Source organism: Nannospalax galili, unplaced genomic scaffold (assembly GCF_000622305.1).
Source record: "Nannospalax galili isolate Female #2095 unplaced genomic scaffold, S.galili_v1.0 scaffold1087, whole genome shotgun sequence".
NCBI classification, from domain to species: domain Eukaryota; kingdom Metazoa; phylum Chordata; class Mammalia; order Rodentia; family Spalacidae; genus Nannospalax; species Nannospalax galili.
The window spans coordinates 1,212,960-1,220,652 of record NW_008356845.1 but is presented as its reverse complement, the minus strand read 5'-3'; positions in this window follow the sequence as shown (position 1 = coordinate 1,220,652).

The window sequence follows — 7,693 nt, the reverse complement described above, 5'->3', positions numbered from 1 at the left end:
CAATGAAAAGGATTTTATGAGATGAAATGGAAAATCTGACCTTCTATCAATTTTTTACAGTCAATATTTACAATACCAGAATTTGATTATGAAAGGGTTTGAGCAGAAAGTTGTAATTTTTTACTTATTTGTAATCTATTTTGCAACTGAAATAGAAAGACTTAATTAGTATAAATTTGACAATTTGTGGAAAACAAACTCACAAAGTATTTGATATGGTTTCTTCAAAATAGGTCATTGGTTGACCTCGAAAATGGGCATCTAGTAAATGATGAGGAGCTATTATTTTCAAAGTGAAAGTTCAGTCTGTTCTTAGAAGTTTGGAGTGGGGAGATAAGAAAGAGAGAATGGAAGCAAATGCCCTCTGCAAAGCAAGGTGCTTCAGGGCTGGAGAGATAGCTCAGCAGTGAAGAGCACTGGCTGTTCATGTAGATGACCTGAATTCAAATCCCAGCACCCACATCACACAGCTAACAACCATCACTAACTCCAGTTTTAAGGGATCTGAACTCCATGGACATTGCATGACATGGGTGCACTTATGCACATGCAGGCAATATACTTGTACACATAAAATAATAAATAAAAAATTTACAAAGTAAGTAACCGTACTTTGGGGCAAGAGAGTCTAGCCTAATTTTAACAACTCAAGCCTGGGATAAGAAATTATTAGGAACATTCATGTTCTCTTTCTGAATTGCTATGAATTATTACTCATGTCCTCTCTTCTTTCTGGTTACCCTACAGCGTTCTAGAACATTTTTGTGACTGATGCATATGCCATGCTGTCATCAAAATTTAAATTACTTCTATTTTTGATACCACTTCCCTTTCCTGCCAAACTTTTACAGCTTTGTCAATATGATTTTCTAAAATATATCCGTGTTCTAACCACGGTTGCAAAGGCCAACTATTAATTGACAAAAAGCTTTAGTGTCGATATCTTCAAACCATCGGTCCCTTCGGTTTCACAGATTTCTTTACTATCTGTTTAGACTTTCTACCCGTTTTGTGGCAAAGACTGCACCTTTTCATCGCTCATGTGTCTGTGTAATGAGCTGTGCCTGGCTTAGCCTGTGGGGCTCAGAAGCACAAGTCGAGTTTCAGCATCTGTGTAGGGAATGTCTTAATGTGATCCCAGGAGAAAGCAATTAAGAGTCTGGAACTGTCAGAAATAAGGGAAAGAGACTAAACCAAGAAACAAGACCAAGTAGAGCAGCAGCCTTAGGTGGTGTTCTGAGGACTGCTGGAGAGTAATGTCAGTTAGGAATCTCCGTTTCTTCAACAGTGTAATTTCAACTCAAGATACCAAGGGTCACCCTCCTAAGATCACAGGATTCAGAACTCAGAAGGAAGGATGGTGTAGGAGATGGTGCTTCAAAGGCCGGGTGTGTCCCTACCGAGGTCCGCTGTGGTAGCTTGGAGTTCCTTATTTCTCTTGACCACACTGACATCGTAGACGTGCAGCTTTATGGGATTTCAGTTGTATTTTAATCATTTCTTTTTTATGTCTGAAAATATGCCCATATACTCCAAAATCTATTCTCTGTAGACGACCGTGATTCTACTCAGTCCTCCTCCGCACAGCTTCACACACACGATCATCCACATCTTCTCCTTTCACCTCTTCACTGAAAACCGTCTGGTCTTTAGTTTCTGAATAAACGAGAATACTTGACATAAAATAGTGAGATAGGAACAACCAAACTTCAATTTCTTTATTTTGCCTGCACAATAGAAATAATCATTGATTCTTACTGTGTTTAAAAATTGGTCTTATTTGGGGCTGGAGAGATGGCTCAGCGGTTAAGAACACTACTTACTTTTGCCGAACCGGGCTGGAATCTCAGAACCCCACATGGCAGCTAACAACTGTCCTAACTCCAGTCCCAGGGGATTCAACAGGCTTTTCTGTCCTCCGCTGGCATTGCACAACACAGGTGCACTTACCTACATGCAGGCAATACACGCCTACACATAAGATAAAAATAATAAAAATTTTTTAAAATTGGTCTTTTTTTAGAATAGAAATAAAGATAGACATTTTTACATACAATTAAATATACAACCAGTCCTGATAAATTTTAGAAATATCCCAATAGAGCCTGGTTCTTTCAGTCCATATCCATAACCAATCTCACTAGGTGCTTAGGAAATTCAGCTACATTTTTTAATAATCAGTATTTCAAATAAAGAGAAATGAGAAGCAAACAATTTAATGGGAGGAAAAGCTATTATGAAAGCACATTATGGCGCTAATGTTTCCCAATGTGTCTGGCGAAAGAGGCTCCTTTGACCACTAAAGCCATTTCCAGTGAATAGCCCACTGCTATGGTTACAGAGTAGATTATGTATCTAAAGGAGTGACCTGCCTGCATCACTAAATGCCATTTATTAGGAACAGTCACATTCATTAAATTACATTTAAATTGTAAGATCACTACAAGTCTTTCTGTTCATATCATTTGCCAGAAAGTGGCAGGGAGTCAAACAAGAGACTAAAATCCTCGAAATTTGGCTTTCCTCAGCCTATAATGGAATATAACGACTATGTTTTGAAATCAGAACATTTTAATTATATACCAAATTTCAATTTCAAGGGGATATTGCTATCATTTCAAATGAAAATAAATACAGTACAGAAAAGGGTTTGTTCATTTTGAGCTTCTAATGATTTCTATTCAGTAGAAGAAAATGTGCCCTGTCAAAGGTTATTTCTAGAATTCTACATTAGAAGAAAAAAGTTATGTTTTCTTTAGAAAAATATAGGAAGACAAGTGTGAGAGTTTTTGCAATCGTTTCCATTTACCATTCATGTTTCCCTTTAATTTCATTGAGTTTTGTGAGATTCGGTCTAGTATTACTGAGGAAAGAACCATCTTTGAAATTCCAAAGCCTGAAAGACTCCATTAGTAACCTCTGTCTGTGTAAGAAGATAATTGACAGTCTAAAGCAAATATTTTCCGAAGAGGATTTTAACCACTGGATGACTTCTTTAGTGTGTGTGTGTGTGTGTGTGTGTGTGTGTGTGTGTGTGTGTTGATTAACCTTAGGTTCTCCTTCATGCAAGGCAGTCACTCTACCACAAAGCTACGTATATTGCCCATCCTTAATCCTGCTTTCTTTTTTAAAAAAATTTTACAAGCCCTCACTTAGTTGAACTAAGTGAGTTCAGGCAAGCCTTGAACTCACTTTGTAGCTTTACCAGGTCTTGAACTTGAGGTGTCCCTGCTTCAGTCTCCTGAGTAGCTGGGATTACAGGCCTCTGGCCACCAGGCCTGGTTCCATCCTCTATTTTCAATATTGTTTTCACAGGGCATCAGTCACTGACAAATGGAAATAATATTAATTATATTTGCTATCAGAGAAATAAGATTTTAAAGATATCAAACTTAATTCTTATTCTGTTACCAAACTGAAGGTCCTGGGATAACCACCAGGCAAAAATTTCTGAATTCAACCAAAAAGTAGCAAATATTGCTGGTGAGCATAAGAAGAAAAATTGGGTCTTAGAGCGAGTTGGTGAGAATATAAATTATTGTAGTAATTATGGACAGCAGTATGGAGGCATCTTGAAAAACTATAATAGCTCTACAAAGTGACCCAGCTATTCCACTTCTGGATATATATGAAATGGAATGAAACCAAGATACCAAGATGCCTGTACATTTATGGTTTGTTGCACTATTCACAAGAGCAAAGATGAAGAGTCAGCCTATGTGCCCATTAACAAACGGAAACAAAGATACCAGAGCATATATACACTCTGGAGTATTAGCCTTGAAAAGTAGACTGCTGACATTTGGAACAACTTAGATGGAATTCAGGACACTGTGTTAAGTGAAATAAGTCAGATGCAAAAAAAAAAACCCCAAAAAAAAAACAAATACCATGGCTTTCTCTCAGACATGGAAAGTTAAGCCATCCTGAAAACAGAAGAGTGATAACTACAGATTGGAAATGGTGTACATGAACATGTGGGAAGCGATGGATTTGAACAGCTTACCCTGTATGCATGTTTGGAAATATCACCCCGACCTCCATTAAAATGTATAATTCATACATGTTTAATAAAGAGATCAGGTTTTTTAAAGTTCTAAATAAAGCCAAATCAATCATTCAATAAATATGGATCTGGACAAAGTTTCCTAGAGTGTCCAAAATTCTGGCTTTATGTGATTGTGCTAGAAATACGAGCTGTCCTTACTTTTACATTTATCTGTACAACTAGAGCTTATCAATGCAAAATTAACTAGCTGCCTTCTCTATAAGCATCTGTGACACAGAATATGTTCCTCTAACCCTGTGATGACAAGCCATGGACCAGCCTCCTTCCCACACTCTGCAAAGAAGTCACGCCCCTTCCCTCTTCCAGCCAATCGGTTGAGCATAGCCACTTGTAGGGGAGGGGCTAAGGGTATAAAGGCTGGGAAAACCACGAGGCTGGCCTCTCGCCATTTTGTAAGGCTGTCCAGAACCACAGGATTTATGTCTGTGTGGACTTTTGAACACAGTTGTGAATGGGGTGGAGGGGGGACAGGGGGGTGGCGCTCGCTTGTCTGTAAGTAAACCCGCACCCCAGGCTCAGCAAGTCCAACGAACTCGTTAAGATTCTTCAAACTGGGCTTAGAGAATTTTTTTCCCCCTCAGGCTGTCTCAAGGACCTTGGGAGGAGGAAATTGGATGACATGTGCACCTCCCAGCAGTGACTTTGACTTACAGCATCATAGAGGATCTGAATTTTCTTTGTAGGGAAGGTTTATTCTTTACATACCTGTGTAGTCTTATCAGTAGTCTGAATATTTTTAAATATTTTTGATACTTAGTTAATGACTGCTTCCCAGATCAGTCCCTTTTGCAGCTCCCTGAGCATCCCATTCATGTCATGACTGATCTCAACATCCTGATGCTTATGCACCTCCCTTTAGAATCAGGAGGACTTCTGCCATTCTTTAACAATATGGTTAGTACCTCCTAACAAAGCAGATGCTTGCAAGAGCTCATACCCCCTGAATGACAGATGCCATGTTTTTGGTTGGTTCACTGTCTTGAGTATGCTGCACTTGTTCATGTTGTTTCCATTTTGTTTTTCAAACATATTTTATTTATTATTATTTTTATTTTTTAAAAGACTTTATCATTTTTATTTTATGTGTACGAGTGTATTGCCTGCATGTATGTAAGTGCGTTCATGTCATGCAATGTCCACAGAGGTCAGAAGAGGGCATTGGATCCCCTGGAGCTGGAGTTAGGATGGTTGTTAGCCACCATGTAGGTGCTGGGATTCGATCTCAGGTCCCCTGCAATAGCAACCAGTGCTCTTAACCACTGAGCCAATGCTCCAGCCCCTGTTTCAATTTTGCTCAATCAAGAGATATGAAATTTTAGATCTAATATGTACAGTAATAGTAAATGATTGGGTATATTGGAAAGGAAAAGAGAGGTATATAGGTGTCATGGCTAATCCTGGTTCTCAACTTGACAGGATCTGAAATTAATTGAAATGAGAGAGACCTTCTTGATTGGATTATTTGAAGCTATAAGACCTAGCCTAAATGTGGGCATCACCTTCTGATGGCAGCCCACATAAAAGGTCATGGCAGAAGGGAGCTTTTGCTTTTTGCTGCTTGCCTTCTCTCTCACTAGTGAGTTTGTCTTGCTGCTTTGACCAACTTCTTAGGATTCCAGTGTAGACTGAAGACTAGCAGATCTCCCAGAATCCACCAGGCTTTCAGGGCCAGTTTGGGACCGCTGAGACTTTCAGCCTCTTACTGAGCAAATACCAGATTCTCAGTCTCTCCAGTGTGGTGTAGCTATTGTTGGAGTACTCAGACTCTATCCTGTAAATTAATCTAATAAATCCATATATATATGGATTATATACATATATGGATTACATATATAATCCATATACTCATTTTATCAGTTCTGTTTCTTTAGAGAACCCTGACTAATACAATAGGGTTTGAAGAGATGGCTCAGCAGATAAGAGAACATGCTACCTTTTCAGAGGACCAGAGTTCAGTAACCAGCACATATATCTGGCAGCTCACAACTACTTATAACTCCAGCTTCAGGCTATTGGACACCTGTGGTCCATGTGGACACCTGGACTCCCATATATACACCTCTTCTATCATGCCCCCCCAACTTAAAAATTTTCTAAATCTTTAGAGAAAAGCAGCACAGCACATATGATGCTGTTCTGATTTACTTCTGTGTTTTACTGGGAGGTATGTGAGCTGTGTCAGTAAAGACTGATGTAATATAATATATAAATTTGATAGCTAGCTTCTGTGTAACTTGGATAAGTCACTTGTATCAAGAGCTACCTAAAAGGCCATTTCTTAGATGTAAGAGAATTAGTAACAAAATTGATTCTAGAGAGCAGACTCTATTTATGCCAGTATCACACTAAGCTGTTCACTGTCCAGATAGCAGTATGGAGCCCTGTTCCTTGTAACAGATGGTGTGTTGATTGCCTCTGCCATGCTGTATTATTGAAATTGACAGATGTCCACCTGTGATGAACTGAGCATGGCCCAGAAGCAGCTTCACTGGCCTTTGCATTGTAATTTCTGACACTTTAAAGATTTGACAGATGCTGATGAGGTTACGGACTGTGGAATCAGCTGGTTGCTGCTAGATGCAATGTAGCTACTGAAAAAGATACATGATGAGCTCAGTTCAATAAGTTTCCATATTCAGATGAGGTATTAGAATATCAGGAAAATTTCTTGAAAGATTTAAATGCACACTCATCTCTTAAAGAAGAACCAATATTTGGAATCTAATTATAAATATGGTAAAATTTAAGAGAATGACAAGTTTGTAACCACAAAGTCTTTATTAGGGAAGGAATGAGATTTTTGCATTTTGAATAAAAATTTTCTATATCTTCTGTTTTACTCTGCTTGGGACAGATTGATGTGATGTTTAACACTGATTGTCAACTTAACATGATCTAGAATCACCAAGGAGACAAGTCTCTGGGCATGCCTGTGACAGATGATCTATCTAGGTAAATCAAACTAAGAAGGCCTACCCTAAATGTGGGAGACACCTTCCCCCGGGCTGGGCTTCTGGACTGCATAAAAACATAAAAACAATTTGAGCACTGATTTTATTGCTCTTTGCTTCCTAACTGCAGATTCAATGTAACCTTAAGCTCCTACCACTGTGTCTCCCTCACCATGATGGACTGCACCATCATGTTGTGAACCCAAATTATCCCTTCCTTCCTTAAGCTACTTTTACAGGTACTTTGTCACAAGTAAAGAAAACAATGCAGCTGGATTCAGTTTTTAATGTAGTCAGGAAGTACTGAGCCAGGGGTGTTGTGTGGCTGTGCTGTGCTCCATGAGAGTGTGAGCAGAAGGGTCACTTCAGCCTAAGAGTTAAAGCCTACAATAAGAAAAATTGTCACAATTCACATACTTATGATAAATAATAACATGAACATTTTAACAGTTTAGAGAGATGGCACAAATATCAGAAACAAACTTTGATACTGCAGAAATTTAGACTCACCAGAGTGGAAATTTAAAATAACTATGATCAGCATGCTAAGTAATCTAATAGAAAAAGGGGAGATGTCTAATTACAAGTGGCAAATGTAAGTGGAAAGAGGAATTCTCTAAAAGGAAATAAAGGATAATACTAAAACACAGAATACCGCAACACAAAGGACAAG